This window comes from Paralichthys olivaceus, chromosome 23, assembly GCF_024713975.1.
Source record: "Paralichthys olivaceus isolate ysfri-2021 chromosome 23, ASM2471397v2, whole genome shotgun sequence".
In the NCBI taxonomy this organism is placed as follows: Eukaryota; Metazoa; Chordata; class Actinopteri; order Pleuronectiformes; family Paralichthyidae; genus Paralichthys; species Paralichthys olivaceus.
The window spans coordinates 10,437,559-10,460,940 of NC_091115.1; the positions used below are offsets into that span (position 1 = coordinate 10,437,559).

Consider the following 23,382-nt stretch of genomic DNA (forward strand, 5'->3'; position numbering starts at 1 on the left):
ACCGGAAGTTATGAAACATTAGCCGCTGCTACCTGAAGCTAATTCGTTGTGAAAGGATTGTCGATGGTCTCCGGGATTGTTGAACACAGACAGAACATGTCGGGTTCTTATCCTGTTTGATTCAAAATAACAAGGTATCTTTTTCCTGTCACTCGTTTGTTACCGATTTAGCTGAAGAGCAGGTGTGAAGTGGTGCAACACACACACTTGGCTTGTTGGGTCATTGTGGACATTTCAGTTTTTAATCCATCAACCTGACTCACTGACATCAGGACTGATCTTTATTTCCCCTAGGAGGAAAAAATATGAAACAGCAATCGTCACACCATTAATTCCTGTTTGTGTTTTGTTTGGATCAAATCATATTTAAATAATTTATAATAGTTATATTTAAGTTATAAAAGTACAGCATCTTAATGTGGCTCATGGGATATCAGAAATTGTCTGTACTGTGATCCATGAACTCAGCGCACTCAATGAAAATGTATTTCAGCCTTAAAACAAACACAAATAAATGCCAGAGGAAAGCAGGTCGGCCAAGAGCGCTGAAGATAAAGATTAAACAATGTTACCTTTTTGTGTTTTCTGTCCGTCACAGAGTGCTGCTGTGTCCTGCAAAATGCAGCTGCTCATCCCACTATCCAGGAGGCAAGGGAAGTTTGTCTCGTTGACTGTGAGTCACTTTCCCGAGTTCTAGAATTCTAATTAGTCTGAGACTCTTTAACTGTCAACAGTCAATAAGATTGAGTCCTCATCAAGATCAAAAGATTTAATGGCCTCTTATAATTCGCATATATAGTTAAAACAGTATGGGAAAATAATTGCCCATTATTATTTCTATATGGTAAAAGCAAGAGCATTATATTTTCTTTTAATGAATTGCAGTAAAAACACAATGATCAATCATCAATATTAGTACTTATATTAATTGATTGAACAAATAATAGTGTTTGTTTTATACAGAAAAACAACAATAAATTGTCCATTTTACAACATTATCTTGTATTATATTAAAATTACAGAGGTTACATGACAACCTGAGTTGAAGTAATACCTCTTCTCTTCACAGGAAGGTTCGAGATATGCCCTGAGTTGAGATCAACCTGCATTGGGGAGTTGATTCTGGGTCCTCTGTGGTGTGATTGGCCTCCGGGAGTGGCAGTATGATATGTGGTCACACAATGTGAATCATATGAAGGTAAGATATAACCAATAACACACAGGTCTGAGCATGATGAACAAATACATTTAGACGAGTCCATTTTCCTCTTCTGTCAGTTTAACAATAGAAAAAATGTTGCTGTACAAGGAGAGTGGCCCAAACATGAAGCACTGAGTGTCTTCATTAATCATATGTGTGTTTTGGGTGGAAAATACAATAGAACTATTGGAGTGCAATCTACCAGTTACTTTTAAACTCTTGTTTGGTTGCACCTTGGTAGATTGCTGTTGTAGGGCAGATTTGGTAGAAGGAGAGAACACTTCTTTGCAGAGGAAATAATTCAGTTTGTAAGTCAAAGTGGGTGAGCATAACATCAATCAATCAAATTGTGTTTGTTTCATCCATATTCACAAATTCACCATTTGGCTCATATATTTCTGTTGTTTAATTATGTCTGAAGCTTTGATCACTAATTTATTAGATCAAACTGTACTATGTCGTTTTTGGAGATTTTGGACTCAATACTATACTATGTCGTTTTTTCATGATTTAGAAAGCCATACTATACTATGTCGTTTTTTGAGATTTAAAAACCAATACTATACTATGTTGTTTTTCATGATTTAGAAAGCCATACTATACTATGTCGTTTCTTCGAGATTTTGAAAGCCATACTATACTATGTCGTTTTTTTGAGATTTTAAAAGCCATACTATACAATGTCGTCTTTTTTGAGATTTAGAAAGTTATACTATACTATGTCGTTTTTTCATGATTTAGAAAGCCATACTATACTATGTCGTTTTTTCATGATTTAGAAAGCCATATGTCGTTTTTTGAGATTTAGAAAGCCATACTATACTATGTTGTTTTTTCGAGATTTTGAAAGCCATACTATACTATGTCGTTTTTTCATGATTTAGAAAGCCATGCTATACTATGTCGTTTTTTCGAGATTTAGAAAGCCATACTATACTATGTCGTTTTTTTGAGATTTAGAAAGCCATACTATACTATGTCGTTTTCTCATGATTTAGAAAGTCATACTATACTATGTCGTTTTTTCATGATTTAGAAAGCCATACTATACTATGTCGTTTTTTCAAGATTTAGAAAGCCATGCTATACTACGTCTTTTTTTCATGATTTAGAAAGCCATACTATACTATGTCGTTTTTTCGAGATTTTGAAAGCCATGCTATACTACGTCTTTTTTTCATGATTTAGAAAGCCATGCTATACTATGTCGTTTTTTCGAGATTTTGAAAGCCATACTATACAATGTCGTCTTTTTTGAGATTTAGAAAGTTATACTATACTATGTCGTTTTTTCATGATTTAGAAAGCCATACTATACTATGTCGTTTTTTCATGATTTAGAAAGCCATATGTCGTTTTTTGAGATTTAGAAAGCCATACTATACTATGTTGTTTTCTCATGATTTAGAAAGCCATACTATACTATGTCGTTTTTCGGGATTTAGAAAGCCATACTATACTATGTCGTTTTTCAAGATTTTGAAAGCCATGCTATACTATGTCGTTTTTTCGAGATTTTGAAAGCCATACTATACTATGTCGTTTTTTTGAGATTTAGAAAGCCATACTATACTATGTCGTTTTCTCATGATTTAGAAAGTCATACTATACTATGTCGTTTTTTCATGATTTAGAAAGCCATGCTATACTATGTCGTTTTTTTCAAAATTTAGAAAGCCATGCTATACTACGTCTTTTTTTCAAAATTTAGAAAGCCATGCTATACTACGTCTTTTTTTCATGATTTTGAAAGCCATGCTATACTACGTCTTTTTTTCATGATTTAGAAAGCCATGCTATACTATGTCGTTTTTTCGAGATTTTGAAAGCCATGCTATACTACGTCTTTTTTTCATGATTTAGAAAGCCATGCTATACTATGTCGTTTTTTCGAGATTTTGAAAGCCATACTATACTATGTCGTTTTTTTCGAGATTTTAAAAGCCATACTATACTATGTCGTTTTTTCATGATTTAGAAAGCCATACTATACTATGTCGTTTTTTCGAGATTTTGAAAGCCATACTATACTATGTCGTTTTTTCGAGATTTTGAAAGCCATACTATACTATGTCGTTTTTTCGAGATTTTGAAAGCCATACTATACTATGTCGTTTTTTCATGATGTCGTTTTTTTCGAGATTTTAAAAGCCATGCTATACTATGTCGTTTTTTTGACATTTAGAAAGCCATGGTATACTATGTCGTTTTTTCGAGATTTTAAAAGCCATACTATACTATGTCGTTTTTTCATGATTTAGAAAGCCATACTATACTATGTCGTTTTTTTCGAGATTTTAAAAGCCATACTATACTATGTCGTTTTTTCATGATTTAGAAAGCCATACTATACTATGTCGTTTTTTTCGAGATTTTAAAAGCCATGCTATACTATGTCGTTTTTTTCGAGATTTAGAAAGCCATACTATACTATGTCGTTTTTTCATGATTTAGAAAGCCATGCTATACTATGTCGTTTTTTCGAGATTTTAAAAGCCATGCTATACTATGTCGTTTTTTTCGAGATTTTAAAAGCCATGCTATACTATGTCGTTTTTTTCGAGATTTAGAAAGCCATACTATACTATGCCGTTTTTTCATGATTTAGAAAGCCATATTATACTATGTCGTTTTTTCATGATTTAGAAAGCCATACTATACTATGTCGTTTTTTTCGAGATTTAGAAAGCCATACTATACTATGTCGTTTTTTCGAGATTTTGAAAGCCATACTATACTATGTCGTTTTTTCATGATTTAGAAAGCCATACTATACTATGTCGTTTTTTTCGAGATTTTAAAAGCCATGCTATACTATGTCGTTTTTTTCGAGATTTAGAAAGCCATGCTATACTATGTCGTTTTTTCGAGATTTTGAAAGCCATACTATACTATGTCGTTTTTTTCGAGATTTAGAAAGCCATACTATACTATGTCGTTTTTTCGAGATTTTGAAAGCCATGCTATACTATGTCGTTTTTCGAGATTTAAAAAGCCATACTATACTATGTCGTATTTTTCGAGATTTTAAAAGCCATACTATACTATGTCGTTTTTTCATGATTTAGAAAGTCATACTATACTATGTCGTTTTTTTCGAGATTTTAAAAACCATGCTATACTATGTCGTTTTTTTCGAGATTTAGAAAGCCATGCTATACTATGTCGTTTTTCGAGATTTAAAAAGCCATACTATACTATGTCGTATTTTTCGAGATTTTAAAAGCCATACTATACTATGTCGTTTTTTTGAGATTTAGAAAGCCATACTATACTATGTCGTTTTTTTCGAGATTTAGAAAGTCATACTATACTATGTCGTTTTTTTCGAGATTTAGAAAGTCATACTATACTATGTCGTTTTTTCGAGATTTAGAAAGCCATACTATACTATGTCGTTTTTTCGAGATTTTGAAAGCCATACTATACTATGTTGTTTTTTGAGATTTAGAAAGTCATACTATACTATGTCGTTTTTTCATGATTTAGAAAGCCATACTATACTATGTCGTTTTTTTGAGATTTAGAAAGTCATACTATACTATGTCGTTTTTTTGAGATTTAGAAAGCCATACTATACTATGTCGTTTTTTCATGATTTAGAAAGCCATACTATACTATGTCGTTTTTTTGAGATTTAGAAAGTCATACTATACTATGTCGTTTTTTCGAGATTTAAAAAGCCATACTATACTATGTGGATTTTCGAGATTTAAAAAGCCATACTATACTATGTCGTTTTTTTGAGATTTAGAAAGCCATGCTATACTATGTCGTTTTTTCGAGATTTTAAAAGCCATACTATACTATGTCGTTTTTTTGAGATTTAGAAAGCCATGCTATACTATGTCGTTTTTTCGAGATTTTAAAAGCCATACTATACTATGTCGTTTTTTTGAGATTTAGAAAGCCATACTATACTATGTCGTTTTTTTCGAGATTTAGAAAGTCATACTATACTATGTCGTTTTTTTCGAGATTTTAAAAACCATGCTATACTATGTCGTTTTTTTCGAGATTTAGAAAGCCATGCTATACTATGTCGTTTTTCGAGATTTAAAAAGCCATACTATACTATGTCGTTTTTTCATGATTTAGAAAGCCATACTATACTATGTCGTTTTTTCATGATTTAGAAAGCCATACTATACTATGTCGTTTTTTTGAGATTTAGAAAGCCATGCTATACTATGTCGTTTTTTTCGAGATTTAGAAAGCCATGCTATACTATGTCGTTTTTTCGAGATTTTGAAAGCCATACTATACTATGTCGTTTTTTTCGAGATTTAGAAAGCCATACTATACTATGTCGTTTTTTCGAGATTTTGAAAGCCATGCTATACTATGTCGTTTTTCGAGATTTAAAAAGCCATACTATACTATGTCGTATTTTTCGAGATTTTAAAAGCCATACTATACTATGTCGTTTTTTCATGATTTAGAAAGTCATACTATACTATGTCGTTTTTTTCGAGATTTTAAAAACCATGCTATACTATGTCGTTTTTTTCGAGATTTAGAAAGCCATGCTATACTATGTCGTTTTTCGAGATTTAAAAAGCCATACTATACTATGTCGTATTTTTCGAGATTTTAAAAGTCATACTATACTATGTCGTTTTTTCGAGATTTAGAAAGCCATACTATACTATGTCGTTTTTTCGAGATTTTGAAAGCCATACTATACTATGTTGTTTTTTGAGATTTAGAAAGTCATACTATACTATGTCGTTTTTTCATGATTTAGAAAGCCATACTATACTATGTCGTTTTTTTGAGATTTAGAAAGTCATACTATACTATGTCGTTTTTTGGAGATTTAGAAAGCCATACTATACTATGTCGTTTTTTCATGATTTAGAAAGCCATACTATACTATGTCATTTTTTTTGAGATTTAGAAAGTCATACTATACTATGTCGTTTTTTCGAGATTTAAAAAGCCATACTATACTATGTGGATTTTCGAGATTTAAAAAGCCATACTATACTATGTCGTTTTTTTGAGATTTAGAAAGCCATGCTATACTATGTCGTTTTTTCGAGATTTTAAAAGCCATACTATACTATGTCGTTTTTTTGAGATTTAGAAAGCCATGCTATACTATGTCGTTTTTTCGAGATTTTAAAAGCCATACTATACTATGTCGTTTTTTTGAGATTTAGAAAGCCATACTATACTATGTCGTTTTTTTCGAGATTTAGAAAGTCATACTATACTATGTCGTTTTTTTCGAGATTTTAAAAACCATGCTATACTATGTCGTTTTTTTCGAGATTTAGAAAGCCATGCTATACTATGTCGTTTTTCGAGATTTAAAAAGCCATACTATACTATGTCGTTTTTTCATGATTTAGAAAGCCATACTATACTATGTCGTTTTTTCATGATTTAGAAAGCCATACTATACTATGTCGTTTTTTTGAGATTTAGAAAGCCATACTATACTATGTGGATTTTCGAGATTTAAAAAGCCATACTATACTATGTCGTATTTTTCGAGTTTTTAAAAGCCATACTATACTATGTCGTTTTTTTGAGATTTAGAAAGCCATGCTATACTATGTCGTTTTTTCGAGATTTTAAAAGCCATGCTATACTATGTCGTTTTTTTCGAGATTTAGAAAGCCATGCTATACTATGTCGTTTTTCGAGATTTAAAAAGCCATACTATACTATGTCGTTTTTTCGAGATTTAGAAAGCCATACTATACTATGTCGTTTTTTCGAGATTTTGAAAGCCATACTATACTATGTCGTTTTTTTATGATTTAGAAAGTCATACTATACTATGTCGTTTTTTCGAGATTTAGAAAGCCATGCTATACTATGTCGTTTTTTCGAGATTTTGAAAGCCATACTATACTATGTCGTTTTTTTCGAGATTTTTAAAGCCATACTATACTATGTCGTTTTTTCATGATTTAGAAAGCCATACTATACTATGTCGTTTTTTCGAGATTTTGAAAGCCATACTATACTATGTCGTTTTTTCGAGATTTTGAAAGCCATACTATACTATGTTGTTTTTTGAGATTTAGAAAGTCATACTATACTATGTCGTTTTTTCATGATTTAGAAAGCCATACTATACTATGTCGTTTTTTTCGAGATTTAGAAAGCCATACTATACTATGTCGTTTTTTCGAGATTTTGAAAGCCATACTATACTATGTCGTTTTTTCATGATTTAGAAAGCCATACTATACTATGTCGTTTTTTTCGAGATTTTAAAAGCCATGCTATACTATGTCGTTTTTTTCGAGATTTAGAAAGCCATGCTATACTATGTCGTTTTTTCGAGATTTTGAAAGCCATACTATACTATGTCGTTTTTTTCGAGATTTAGAAAGCCATACTATACTATGTCGTTTTTTCGAGATTTTGAAAGCCATGCTATACTATGTCGTTTTTCGAGATTTAAAAAGCCATACTATACTATGTCGTATTTTTCGAGATTTTAAAAGCCATACTATACTATGTCGTTTTTTCATGATTTAGAAAGTCATACTATACTATGTCGTTTTTTTCGAGATTTTAAAAACCATGCTATACTATGTCGTTTTTTTCGAGATTTAGAAAGCCATGCTATACTATGTCGTTTTTCGAGATTTAAAAAGCCATACTATACTATGTCGTATTTTTCGAGATTTTAAAAGCCATACTATACTATGTCGTTTTTTTGAGATTTAGAAAGCCATACTATACTATGTCGTTTTTTTCGAGATTTAGAAAGTCATACTATACTATGTCGTTTTTTTCGAGATTTAGAAAGTCATACTATACTATGTCGTTTTTTCGAGATTTAGAAAGCCATACTATACTATGTCGTTTTTTCGAGATTTTGAAAGCCATACTATACTATGTTGTTTTTTGAGATTTAGAAAGTCATACTATACTATGTCGTTTTTTCATGATTTAGAAAGCCATACTATACTATGTCGTTTTTTTGAGATTTAGAAAGTCATACTATACTATGTCGTTTTTTTGAGATTTAGAAAGCCATACTATACTATGTCGTTTTTTCATGATTTAGAAAGCCATACTATACTATGTCGTTTTTTTGAGATTTAGAAAGTCATACTATACTATGTCGTTTTTTCGAGATTTAAAAAGCCATACTATACTATGTGGATTTTCGAGATTTAAAAAGCCATACTATACTATGTCGTTTTTTTGAGATTTAGAAAGCCATGCTATACTATGTCGTTTTTTCGAGATTTTAAAAGCCATACTATACTATGTCGTTTTTTTGAGATTTAGAAAGCCATGCTATACTATGTCGTTTTTTCGAGATTTTAAAAGCCATACTATACTATGTCGTTTTTTTGAGATTTAGAAAGCCATACTATACTATGTCGTTTTTTTCGAGATTTAGAAAGTCATACTATACTATGTCGTTTTTTTCGAGATTTTAAAAACCATGCTATACTATGTCGTTTTTTTCGAGATTTAGAAAGCCATGCTATACTATGTCGTTTTTCGAGATTTAAAAAGCCATACTATACTATGTCGTTTTTTCATGATTTAGAAAGCCATACTATACTATGTCGTTTTTTCATGATTTAGAAAGCCATACTATACTATGTCGTTTTTTTGAGATTTAGAAAGCCATGCTATACTATGTCGTTTTTTTCGAGATTTAGAAAGCCATGCTATACTATGTCGTTTTTTCGAGATTTTGAAAGCCATACTATACTATGTCGTTTTTTTCGAGATTTAGAAAGCCATACTATACTATGTCGTTTTTTCGAGATTTTGAAAGCCATGCTATACTATGTCGTTTTTCGAGATTTAAAAAGCCATACTATACTATGTCGTATTTTTCGAGATTTTAAAAGCCATACTATACTATGTCGTTTTTTCATGATTTAGAAAGTCATACTATACTATGTCGTTTTTTTCGAGATTTTAAAAACCATGCTATACTATGTCGTTTTTTTCGAGATTTAGAAAGCCATGCTATACTATGTCGTTTTTCGAGATTTAAAAAGCCATACTATACTATGTCGTATTTTTCGAGATTTTAAAAGTCATACTATACTATGTCGTTTTTTCGAGATTTAGAAAGCCATACTATACTATGTCGTTTTTTCGAGATTTTGAAAGCCATACTATACTATGTTGTTTTTTGAGATTTAGAAAGTCATACTATACTATGTCGTTTTTTCATGATTTAGAAAGCCATACTATACTATGTCGTTTTTTTGAGATTTAGAAAGTCATACTATACTATGTCGTTTTTTGGAGATTTAGAAAGCCATACTATACTATGTCGTTTTTTCATGATTTAGAAAGCCATACTATACTATGTCATTTTTTTTGAGATTTAGAAAGTCATACTATACTATGTCGTTTTTTCGAGATTTAAAAAGCCATACTATACTATGTGGATTTTCGAGATTTAAAAAGCCATACTATACTATGTCGTTTTTTTGAGATTTAGAAAGCCATGCTATACTATGTCGTTTTTTCGAGATTTTAAAAGCCATACTATACTATGTCGTTTTTTTGAGATTTAGAAAGCCATGCTATACTATGTCGTTTTTTCGAGATTTTAAAAGCCATACTATACTATGTCGTTTTTTTGAGATTTAGAAAGCCATACTATACTATGTCGTTTTTTTCGAGATTTAGAAAGTCATACTATACTATGTCGTTTTTTTCGAGATTTTAAAAACCATGCTATACTATGTCGTTTTTTTCGAGATTTAGAAAGCCATGCTATACTATGTCGTTTTTCGAGATTTAAAAAGCCATACTATACTATGTCGTTTTTTCATGATTTAGAAAGCCATACTATACTATGTCGTTTTTTCATGATTTAGAAAGCCATACTATACTATGTCGTTTTTTTGAGATTTAGAAAGCCATACTATACTATGTGGATTTTCGAGATTTAAAAAGCCATACTATACTATGTCGTATTTTTCGAGTTTTTAAAAGCCATACTATACTATGTCGTTTTTTTGAGATTTAGAAAGCCATGCTATACTATGTCGTTTTTTCGAGATTTTAAAAGCCATGCTATACTATGTCGTTTTTTTGAGATTTAGAAAGCCATACTATACTATGTGGATTTTCGAGATTTAAAAAGCCATACTATACTATGTCGTATTTTTCGAGTTTTTAAAAGCCATACTATACTATGTCGTTTTTTTGAGATTTAGAAAGCCATGCTATACTATGTCGTTTTTTCGAGATTTTAAAAGCCATGCTATACTATGTCGTTTTTTTCGAGATTTAGAAAGCCATGCTATACTATGTCGTTTTTCGAGATTTAAAAAGCCATACTATACTATGTCGTTTTTTCGAGATTTAGAAAGCCATACTATACTATGTCGTTTTTTCGAGATTTTGAAAGCCATACTATACTATGTCGTTTTTTCATGATTTAGAAAGCCATACTATACTATGTCGTTTTTTCGAGATTTTAAAAGCCATACTATACTATGTCGTTTTTTTCGAGATTTTGAAAGCCATACTATACTATGTCGTTTTTTTCGAGATTTTAAAAGCCATACTATACTATGTCGTTTTTTCATGATTTAGAAAGCCATACTATACTATGTCGTTTTTTCGAGATTTTGAAAGCCATACTATACTATGTCGTTTTTTCGAGATTTTGAAAGCCATACTATACTATGTTGTTTTTTGAGATTTAGAAAGTCATACTATACTATGTCGTTTTTTCATGATTTAGAAAGCCATACTATACTATGTCGTTTTTTTGAGATTTAGAAAGTCATACTATACTATGTCGTTTTTTTGAGATTTAGAAAGCCATACTATACTATGTCGTTTTTTCATGATTTAGAAAGCCATACTATACTATGTCGTTTTTTTGAGATTTAGAAAGTCATACTATACTATGTCGTTTTTTCGAGATTTAAAAAGCCATACTATACTATGTGGATTTTCGAGATTTAAAAAGCCATACTATACTATGTCGTATTTTTCGAGATTTTAAAAGCCATACTATACTATGTCGTTTTTTTGAGATTTAGAAAGCCATGCTATACTATGTCGTTTTTCGAGATTTAAAAAGCCATACTATACTATGTCGTATTTTTCGAGATTTAAAAAGCCATACTATACTATGTCGTTTTTTCATGATTTAGAAAGCCATACTATACTATGTCGTTTTTTCATGATTTAGAAAGCCATACTATACTATGTCGTTTTTCGAGATTTAAAAAGCCATACTATACTATGTCGTATTTTTCGAGATTTTAAAAGCCATACTATACTATGTCGTTTTTTTGAGATTTAGAAAGCCATACTATACTATGTCGTTTTTTCGAGATTTTGAAAGCCATACTATACTATGTCGTTTTTTGAGATTTAGAAAGTCATACTATACTATGTCGTTTTTTGAGATTTAGAAAGTCATACTATACTATGTCGTTTTTTCGAGATTTTAAAAGCCATACTATACTATGTCATTTTTTTTGAGATTTAGAAAGCCATACTATACTATGTCGTTTTTTCGAGATTTTGAAAGCCATACTATACTATGTCGTTTTTTCGAGATTTTAAAAGTCATACTATACTATGTCGTTTTTCGAGATTTAAAAAGCCATACTATACTATGTCGTATTTTTCGAGATTTTAAAAGCCATACTATACTATGTCGTTTTTTTGAGATTTAGAAAGCCATACTATACTATGTCGTTTTTTCAAGATTTTAAAAGCCATACTATACTATGTCGTTTTTTGAGATTTAGAAAGTCATACTATACTATGTCGTTTTTTCGAGATTTTAAAAGCCATACTATACTATGTCGTTTTTTTGAGATTTAGAAAGCCATACTATACTATGTCGTTTTTTCGAGATTTTAAAAGCCATACTATACTATGTCGTTTTTTTGAGATTTAGAAAGCCATACTATACTACGTCGTTTTTTCGAGATTTTGAAAGCCATACTATACTATGTCGTTTTTTCATGATTTAGAAAGCCATACTATACTATGTCGTTTTTTCGAGATTTTGAAAGCCATACTATACTATGTCGTTTTTCGAGATTTAAAAAGCCATACTATACTATGTCGTATTTTTCGAGATTTAAAAAGCCATACTATACTATGTCGTTTTTTTGAGATTTAGAAAGCCATACTATACTATGTCGTTTTTTCAAGATTTTAAAAGCCATACTATACTATGTCGTTTTTTCGAGATTTTAAAAGCCATACTATACTATGTCGTTTTTTCATGATTTAGAAAGCCATACTATACTATGTCATTTTTTTCGAGATTTAGAAAGTCATACTATACTATGTCGTTTTTTTCGAGATTTTAAAAACCATGCTATACTATGTCGTTTTTTTCGAGATTTAGAAAGCCATGCTATACTATGTCGTTTTTCGAGATTTAAAAAGCCATACTATACTATGTCGTATTTTTCGAGATTTTAAAAGCCATACTATACTATGTCGTTTTTTCATGATTTAGAAAGCCATACTATACTATGTCATTTTTTTCGAGATTTAGAAAGTCATACTATACTATGTCGTTTTTTTCGAGATTTTAAAAACCATGCTATACTATGTCGTTTTTTTCGAGATTTAGAAAGCCATGCTATACTATGTCGTTTTTCGAGATTTAAAAAGCCATACTATACTATGTCGTATTTTTCGAGATTTTAAAAGCCATACTATACTATGTCGTATTTTTCGAGATTTTAAAAGCCATACTATACTATGTCGTTTTTTTGAGATTTAGAAAGCCATACTATACTATGTCGTTTTTTCATGATTTAGAAAGCCATACTATACTATGTCGTTTTTTCATGATTTAGAAAGCCATACTATACTATGTCGTTTTTTTCGAGATTTAGAAAGCCATACTATACTATGTCGTTTTTTTCGAGATTTTAAAAACCATACTATACTATGTCATTTTTTTGAGATTTAGAAAGCCATACTATACTATGTCGTTTTTCGAGATTTAAAAAGCCATACTATACTATGTCGTATTTTTCGAGATTTTAAAAGCCATACTATACTATGTCGTTTTTTCGAGATTTGAAAAGCCATACTATACTATGTCGTTTTTTCGAGATTTTGAAAGCCATACTATACTATGTCGTTTTTTTCGAGATTTGAAAAGCCATACTATACTATGTCGTTTTTTCGAGATTTAGAAAGCCATACTATACTATGTCGTTTTTCGAGATTTAAAAAGCCATACTATACTATGTCATTTTTTGAGATTTAGAAAGTCATACTATACTATGTCGTTTTTTCGAGATTTTAAAAGCCATACTATACTATGTCGTTTTTTTGAGATTTAGAAAGCCATACTATACTATGTCGTTTTTTCGAGATTTTGAAAGCCATACTATACTATGTCGTTTTTTCGAGATTTTAAAAGTCATACTATACTATGTCGTTTTTCGAGATTTAAAAAGCCATACTATACTATGTCGTATTTTTCGAGATTTTAAAAGCCATACTATACTATGTCGTTTTTTTGAGATTTAGAAAGCCATACTATACTATGTCGTTTTTTCAAGATTTTAAAAGCCATACTATACTATGTCGTTTTTTTGAGATTTAGAAAGCCATACTATACTATGTCGTTTTTTCATGATTTAGAAAGCCATACTATACTATGTCGTTTTTTCGAGATTTTAAAAGCCATACTATACTATGTCGTTTTTTCGAGATTTTAAAAGCCATACTATACTATGTCGTTTTTTTCGAGATTTAGAAAGTCATACTATACTATGTCGTTTTTTTCGAGATTTTAAAAACCATGCTATACTATGTCGTTTTTTTCGAGATTTAGAAAGCCATGCTATACTATGTCGTTTTTCGAGATTTAAAAAGCCATACTATACTATGTCGTATTTTTCGAGATTTTAAAAGCCATGCTATACTATGTCGTTTTTTTCGAGATTTAGAAAGCCATGCTATACTATGTCGTTTTTTCGAGATTTTGAAAGCCATACTATACTATGTCGTTTTTTCATGATTTAGAAAGCCATACTATACTATGTCGTTTTTTTCGAGATTTTAAAAACCATACTATACTATGTCGTTTTTTGAGATTTAGAAAGTCATACTATACTATGTCGTTTTTTGAGATTTAGAAAGTCATACTATACTATGTCGTTTTTTCGAGATTTTAAAAGCCATACTATACTATGTCGTTTTTTTGAGATTTAGAAAGCCATACTATACTATGTCGTTTTTTCGAGATTTTGAAAGCCATACTATACTATGTCGTTTTTTCATGATTTAGAAAGCCATACTATACTATGTCGTTTTTTCGAGATTTTGAAAGCCATACTATACTATGTCGTTTTTCGAGATTTAAAAAGCCATACTATACTATGTCGTTTTTTTGAGATTTAGAAAGCCATACTATACTATGTCGTTTTTTCAAGATTTTAAAAGCCATACTATACTATGTCGTTTTTTTGAGATTTAGAAAGCCATACTATACTATGTCGTTTTTTCATGATTTAGAAAGTCATACTATACTATGTTGTTTTTTTGAGATTTAGAAAGCCATACTATACTATGTCGTTTTTTGAGATTTAGAAAGTCATACTATACTATGTCGTTTTTTCGAGATTTTAAAAGCCATACTATACTATGTCGTTTTTTGAGATTTAGAAAGTCATACTATACTATGTCGTTTTTTGAGATTTAGAAAGTCATACTATACTATGTCGTTTTTTCGAGATTTTGAAAGCTTCAAAAAATTGATGTTTTTGTCACTTACCTTACTATTTTTTGTCTTAATATAGTTTAACATTGTCAGTGACTGAAGGGATAGATCAAAGACACTCAAGTGGTTTCATTTTTATTTTCAAAATCAACTTGAGACAATCTGCTGTTACATTGAGTCTGTCAGGAGTTTATGTGCTATGATGCAGAATGGTTGCGTGGCGGTGCCATGGCAATTTGTGTCCATCATCCACTGGAGGGCTTCTCTCTTCACCATAGTATGGTGAACCATCCTCTGGAATAGCTTGTGGCTGATGAATGCCCGGTGAAGTTAGTCCCCATCTCTAGGGTTTCCTGCAAAATGACAGCTCCAAGACAGAGAAATTGTGCAGAACAAACTGTGTTTCAAAGTCAGGAATTTAGAGAGTCTTACCTTTAGAGTGTTGGATGTCCCAAGTAACTGCTACAGCCTCACTAAACTCTACTAATATCTTACACTGACTTTTTACTATGTCGTTTTTTCGAGATTTTGAAAGCCATACTATACTATGTTGTTTTTTCGAGATTTAAAAAGCCATACTATACTATGTCGTTTTTCGAGATTTAAAAAGCCATACTATACTATGTCGTTTTTCGAGATTTAAAAAGCCATACTATACTATGTCGTTTTTTGAGATTTAGAAAGTCATACTATACTATGTCGTTTTTTGAGATTTAGAAAGTCATACTATACTATGTCGTTTTTTCGAGATTTTGAAAGCCATACTATACTATGTCGTTTTTTCATGATTTAGAAAGCCATACTATACTATGTCGTTTTTTTGAGATTTAGAAAGCCATACTATACTATGTCGTTTTTCGAGATTTAAAAAGCCATACTATACTATGTCGTTTTTCGAGATTTAAAAAGCCATACTATACTATGTCGTTTTTTGAGATTTAGAAAGTCATACTATACTATGTCGTTTTTTGAGATTTAGAAAGTCATACTATACTATGTCGTTTTTTCGAGATTTTGAAAGCCATACTATACTATGTCGTTTTTTCATGATTTAGAAAGCCATACTATACTATGTCGTTTTTTTGAGATTTAGAAAGCCATACTATACTATGTCGTTTTTTCGAGATTTTGAAAGCCATACTATACTATGTCGTTTTTTCGAGATTTTAAAAGTCATACTATACTATGTCGTTTTTCGAGATTTAAAAAGCCATACTATACTATGTCGTATTTTTCGAGATTTTAAAAGCCATACTATACTATGTCGTTTTTTTGAGATTTAGAAAGCCATACTATACTATGTCGTTTTTTCAAGATTTTAAAAGCCATACTATACTATGTCGTTTTTTTGAGATTTAGAAAGCCATACTATACTATGTCGTTTTTTCATGATTTAGAAAGCCATACTATACTATGTCGTTTTTTCGAGATTTTAAAAGCCATACTATACTATGTCGTTTTTTCGAGATTTTAAAAGCCATACTATACTATGTCGTTTTTTTCGAGATTTAGAAAGTCATACTATACTATGTCGTTTTTTTCGAGATTTTAAAAACCATGCTATACTATGTCGTTTTTTTCGAGATTTAGAAAGCCATGCTATACTATGTCGTTTTTCGAGATTTAAAAAGCCATACTATACTATGTCGTATTTTTCGAGATTTTAAAAGCCATGCTATACTATGTCGTTTTTTTCGAGATTTAGAAAGCCATGCTATACTATGTCGTTTTTTCGAGATTTTGAAAGCCATACTATACTATGTCGTTTTTTCATGATTTAGAAAGCCATACTATACTATGTCGTTTTTTTCGAGATTTTAAAAACCATACTATACTATGTCGTTTTTTGAGATTTAGAAAGTCATACTATACTATGTCGTTTTTTGAGATTTAGAAAGTCATACTATACTATGTCGTTTTTTCGAGATTTTAAAAGCCATACTATACTATGTCGTTTTTTTGAGATTTAGAAAGCCATACTATACTATGTCGTTTTTTCGAGATTTTGAAAGCCATACTATACTATGTCGTTTTTTCATGATTTAGAAAGCCATACTATACTATGTCGTTTTTTCGAGATTTTGAAAGCCATACTATACTATGTCGTTTTTCGAGATTTAAAAAGCCATACTATACTATGTCGTTTTTTTGAGATTTAGAAAGCCATACTATACTATGTCGTTTTTTCAAGATTTTAAAAGCCATACTATACTATGTCGTTTTTTTGAGATTTAGAAAGCCATACTATACTATGTCGTTTTTTCATGATTTAGAAAGTCATACTATACTATGTTGTTTTTTTGAGATTTAGAAAGCCATACTATACTATGTCGTTTTTTGAGATTTAGAAAGTCATACTATACTATGTCGTTTTTTCGAGATTTTAAAAGCCATACTATACTATGTCGTTTTTTGAGATTTAGAAAGTCATACTATACTATGTCGTTTTTTGAGATTTAGAAAGTCATACTATACTATGTCGTTTTTTCGAGATTTTGAAAGCTTCAAAAAATTGATGTTTTTGTCACTTACCTTACTATTTTTTGTCTTAATATAGTTTAACATTGTCAGTGACTGAAGGGATAGATCAAAGACACTCAAGTGGTTTCATTTTTATTTTCAAAATCAACTTGAGACAATCTGCTGTTACATTGAGTCTGTCAGGAGTTTATGTGCTATGATGCAGAATGGTTGCGTGGCGGTGCCATGGCAATTTGTGTCCATCATCCACTGGAGGGCTTCTCTCTTCACCATAGTATGGTGAACCATCCTCTGGAATAGCTTGTGGCTGATGAATGCCCGGTGAAGTTAGTCCCCATCTCTAGGGTTTCCTGCAAAATGACAGCTCCAAGACAGAGAAATTGTGCAGAACAAACTGTGTTTCAAAGTCAGGAATTTAGAGAGTCTTACCTTTAGAGTGTTGGATGTCCCAAGTAACTGCTACAGCCTCACTAAACTCTACTAATATCTTACACTGACTTTTTACTATGTCGTTTTTTCGAGATTTTGAAAGCCATACTATACTATGTTGTTTTTTCGAGATTTAAAAAGCCATACTATACTATGTCGTTTTTCGAGATTTAAAAAGCCATACTATACTATGTCGTTTTTCGAGATTTAAAAAGCCATACTATACTATGTCGTTTTTTGAGATTTAGAAAGTCATACTATACTATGTCGTTTTTTGAGATTTAGAAAGTCATACTATACTATGTCGTTTTTTCGAGATTTTGAAAGCCATACTATACTATGTCGTTTTTTCATGATTTAGAAAGCCATACTATACTATGTCGTTTTTTTGAGATTTAGAAAGCCATGCTATACTATGTCGTTTTTTCATGATTTAGAAAGCCATACTATACTATGTCGTTTTTTCATGATTTAGAAAGTCATACTATACTATGTCGTTTTTTTGAGATTTAGAAAGCCATACTATACTATGTGGATTTTCGAGATTTAAAAAGCCATACTATACTATGTCGTATTTTTCGAGATTTTAAAAGCCATACTATACTATGTCGTTTTTTTGAGATTTAGAAAGCCATGCTATACTATGTCGTTTTTTCGAGATTTTAAAAGCCATGCTATACTATGTCGTTTTTTTCGAGATTTAGAAAGCCATGCTATACTATGTCGTTTTTCGAGATTTAAAAAGCCATACTATACTGTGTCGTATTTTTCGAGATTTTAAAAGCCATACTATACTATGTCGTTTTTTTCGAGATTTTAAAAACCATGCTATACTATGTCGTTTTTTTCGAGATTTAGAAAGCCATACTATACTATGTCGTTTTTTTCGAGATTTAGAAAGTCATACTATACTATGTCGTTTTTTTCGAGATTTTAAAAACCATGCTATACTATGTCGTTTTTCGAGATTTAAAAAGCCATACTATACTATGTCGTATTTTTCGAGATTTTAAAAGCCATACTATACTATGTCGTTTTTTCATGATTTAGAAAGCCATACTATACTATGTCGTTTTTTTTGAGATTTGAAAAGCCATACTATACTATGTCGTTTTTTCGAGATTTTGAAAGCCATACTATACTATGTCGTTTTTTTCGAGATTTGAAAAGCCATACTATACTATGTCGTTTTTTCGAGATTTTGAAAGCCATACTATACTATGTCGTTTTTTTCGAGATTTGAAAAGCCATACTATACTATGTCGTTTTTTCGAGATTTAGAAAGCCATACTATACTATGTCGTTTTTTGAGATTTAGAAAGTCATACTATACTATGTCATTTTTTGAGATTTAGAAAGTCATACTATACTATGTCGTTTTTTCGAGATTTTAAAAGCCATACTATACTATGTCGTTTTTTTGAGATTTAGAAAGCCATACTATACTATGTCGTTTTTTGAGATTTAGAAAGTCATACTATACTATGTCGTTTTTTGAGATTTAGAAAGTCATACTATACTATGTCGTTTTTTCGAGATTTTAAAAGCCATACTATACTATGTCGTTTTTTTGAGATTTAGAAAGCCATACTATACTATGTCGTTTTTTCAAGATTTTAAAAGCCATACTATACTATGTCGTTTTTTGAGATTTAGAAAGTCATACTATACTATGTCGTTTTTTCGAGATTTTAAAAGCCATACTATACTATGTCGTTTTTTTGAGATTTAGAAAGCCATACTATACTATGTCGTTTTTTCGAGATTTTAAAAGCCATACTATACTATGTCGTTTTTTTGAGATTTAGAAAGCCATACTATACTATGTCGTTTTTTCGAGATTTTGAAAGCCATACTATACTATGTCGTTTTTTCATGATTTAGAAAGCCATACTATACTATGTCGTTTTTTCGAGATTTTGAAAGCCATACTATACTATGTCGTTTTTCGAGATTTAAAAAGCCATACTATACTATGTCGTATTTTTCGAGATTTTAAAAGCCATACTATACTATGTCGTTTTTTTGAGATTTAGAAAGCCATACTATACTATGTCGTTTTTTCAAGATTTTAAAAGCCATACTATACTATGTCGTTTTTTCGAGATTTTAAAAGCCATACTATACTATGTCGTTTTTTCATGATTTAGAAAGCCATACTATACTATGTCATTTTTTTCGAGATTTAGAAAGTCATACTATACTATGTCGTTTTTTTCGAGATTTAGAAAGCCATGCTATACTATGTCGTTTTTCGAGATTTAAAAAGCCATACTATACTATGTCGTATTTTTCGAGATTTTAAAAGCCATACTATACTATGTCGTTTTTTCATGATTTAGAAAGCCATACTATACTATGTCGTTTTTTCATGATTTAGAAAGCCATACTATACTATGTCGTTTTTTTCGAGATTTAGAAAGCCATACTATACTATGACGTTTTTTTCGAGATTTTAAAAACCATGCTATACTATGTCGTTTTTTTCGAGATTTAGAAAGTCATACTATACTATGTCGTTTTTTTCGAGATTTTAAAAACCATGCTATACTATGTCGTATTTTTCGAGATTTTAAAAGCCATACTATACTATGTCGTTTTTTCATGATTTAGAAAGCCATACTATACTATGTCGTTTTTTCATGATTTAGAAAGCCATACTATACTATGTCGTTTTTTTCGAGATTTAGAAAGTCATACTATACTATGTCGTTTTTTTCGAGATTTTAAAAACCATGCTATACTATGTCGTTTTTTCGAGATTTTGAAAGCCATACTATACTATGTCGTTTTTTCATGATTTAGAAAGCCATACTATACTATGTCGTTTTTTTCGAGATTTTAAAAACCATACTATACTATGTCGTTTTTTGAGATTTAGAAAGTCATACTATACTATGTCGTTTTTTGAGATTTAGAAAGTCATACTATACTATGTCGTTTTTTCGAGATTTTAAAAGCCATACTATACTATGTCGTTTTTTTGAGATTTAGAAAGCCATACTATACTATGTCGTTTTTTCGAGATTTTGAAAGCCATACTATACTATGTCGTTTTTTCATGATTTAGAAAGCCATACTATACTATGTCGTTTTTTCGAGATTTTGAAAGCCATACTATACTATGTCGTTTTTCGAGATTTAAAAAGCCATACTATACTATGTCGTATTTTTCGAGATTTTAAAAGCCATACTATACTATGTCGTTTTTTTGAGATTTAGAAAGCCATACTATACTATGTCGTTTTTTCAAGATTTTAAAAGCCATACTATACTATGTCGTTTTTTCGAGATTTTAAAAGCCATACTATACTATGTCGTTTTTTCATGATTTAGAAAGCCATACTATACTATGTCATTTTTTTCGAGATTTAGAAAGTCATACTATACTATGTCGTTTTTTTCGAGATTTAGAAAGCCATGCTATACTATGTCGTTTTTCGAGATTTAAAAAGCCATACTATACTATGTCGTATTTTTCGAGATTTTAAAAGCCATACTATACTATGTCGTTTTTTCATGATTTAGAAAGCCATACTATACTATGTCGTTTTTTCATGATTTAGAAAGCCATACTATACTATGTCGTTTTTTTCGAGATTTAGAAAGCCATACTATACTATGACGTTTTTTTCGAGATTTTAAAAACCATGCTATACTATGTCGTTTTTTTCGAGATTTAGAAAGTCATACTATACTATGTCGTTTTTTTCGAGATTTTAAAAACCATGCTATACTATGTCGTATTTTTCGAGATTTTAAAAGCCATACTATACTATGTCGTTTTTTCATGATTTAGAAAGCCATACTATACTATGTCGTTTTTTCATGATTTAGAAAGCCATACTATACTATGTCGTTTTTTTCGAGATTTAGAAAGTCATACTATACTATGTCGTTTTTTTCGAGATTTTAAAAACCATGCTATACTATGTCGTTTTTTCGAGATTTTGAAAGCCATACTATACTATGTCGTTTTTTCATGATTTAGAAAGCCATACTATACTATGTCGTTTTTTTCGAGATTTTAAAAACCATACTATACTATGTCGTTTTTTGAGATTTAGAAAGTCATACTATACTATGTCGTTTTTTGAGATTTAGAAAGTCATACTATACTATGTCGTTTTTTCGAGATTTTAAAAGCCATACTATACTATGTCGTTTTTTTGAGATTTAGAAAGCCATACTATACTATGTCGTTTTTTCGAGATTTTGAAAGCCATACTATACTATGTCGTTTTTTCATGATTTAGAAAGCCATACTATACTATGTCGTTTTTTCGAGATTTTGAAAGCCATACTATACTATGTCGTTTTTCGAGATTTAAAAAGCCATACTATACTATGTCGTTTTTTGAGATTTAGAAAGTCATACTATACTATGTCGTTTTTTGAGATTTAGAAAGTCATACTATACTATGTCGTTTTTTGAGATTTAGAAAGTCATACTATACTATGTCGTTTTTTCGAGATTTTGAAAGCCATACTATACTATGTCGTTTTTTGAGATTTAGAAAGTCATACTATACTATGTCGTTTTTTGAGATTTAGAAAGTCATACTATACTATGTCGTTTTTTCGAGATTTTGAAAGCCATACTATACTATGTCGTTTTTCGAGATTTAAAAAGCCATACTATACTATGTCGTATTTTTCGAGATTTTAAAAGCCATACTATACTATGTCGTTTTTTCAAGATTTTGAAAGCCATGCTATACTATGTCGTTTTTTCATGATTTTAAAAGTCATACTATACTATGTCGTTTTTCGAGATTTAAAAAGCCATACTATACTATGTCGTTTTTCGAGATTTAAAAAGCCATACTATACTATATCGTTTTTTGAGATTTAGAAAGTCATACTATACTATGTTGTTTTTTCGAGATTTTAAAAGCCATACTATACTATGTCGTTTTTTGAGATTTAGAAAGTCATACTATACTATGTCGTTTTTTCATGATTTAGAAAGCCATACTATACTATGTCGTTTTTTCGAGATTTTGAAAGCCATACTATACTATGTCGTTTTTTGAGATTTAGAAAGTCATACTATACTATGTTGTTTTTTCGAGATTTTAAAAGCCATACTATACTATGTCGTTTTTTGAGATTTAGAAAGTCATACTATACTATGTCGTTTTTTCATGATTTAGAAAGCCATACTATACTATGTCGTTTTTTCGAGATTTTGAAAGCCATACTATACTATGTTGTTTTCTCATGATTTAGAAAGCCATACTATACTATGTCGTTTTTTCATGATTTAGAAAGCCATACTATACTATGTCGTTTTTTCGAGATTTTGAAAGCCATACTATACTATGTCGTTTTTCGAGATTTAAAAAGCCATACTATACTATGTCGTTTTTTGAGATTTAGAAAGCCATGCTATACTACGTCTTTTTTTCATGATTTAGAAAGCCATACTATACTATGTCGTTTTTTCGAGATTTTGAAAGCCATGCTATACTACGTCTTTTTTTCATGATTTAGAAAGCCATGCTATACTATGTCGTTTTTTCGAGATTTTGAAAGCCATACTATACAATGTCGTCTTTTTTGAGATTTAGAAAGTTATACTATACTATGT

General features: G+C 30.2%; 1 long non-coding RNA gene across 1 annotated transcript in view; it reads left to right on the plus strand.

Moving 5' to 3' along the window:
• LOC138406757 (uncharacterized) overlaps positions 1-23,382 on the plus strand; it is a 26,989-nt gene continuing 3,607 nt past the window's right edge. Inside the window, exons 1-3 of the long non-coding RNA XR_011240130.1 lie at positions 1-134; positions 599-673; positions 1,070-1,198. This is a non-coding gene — a long non-coding RNA (uncharacterized lncRNA). The remainder of the gene's footprint in view (positions 135-598; positions 674-1,069; positions 1,199-23,382) is intronic.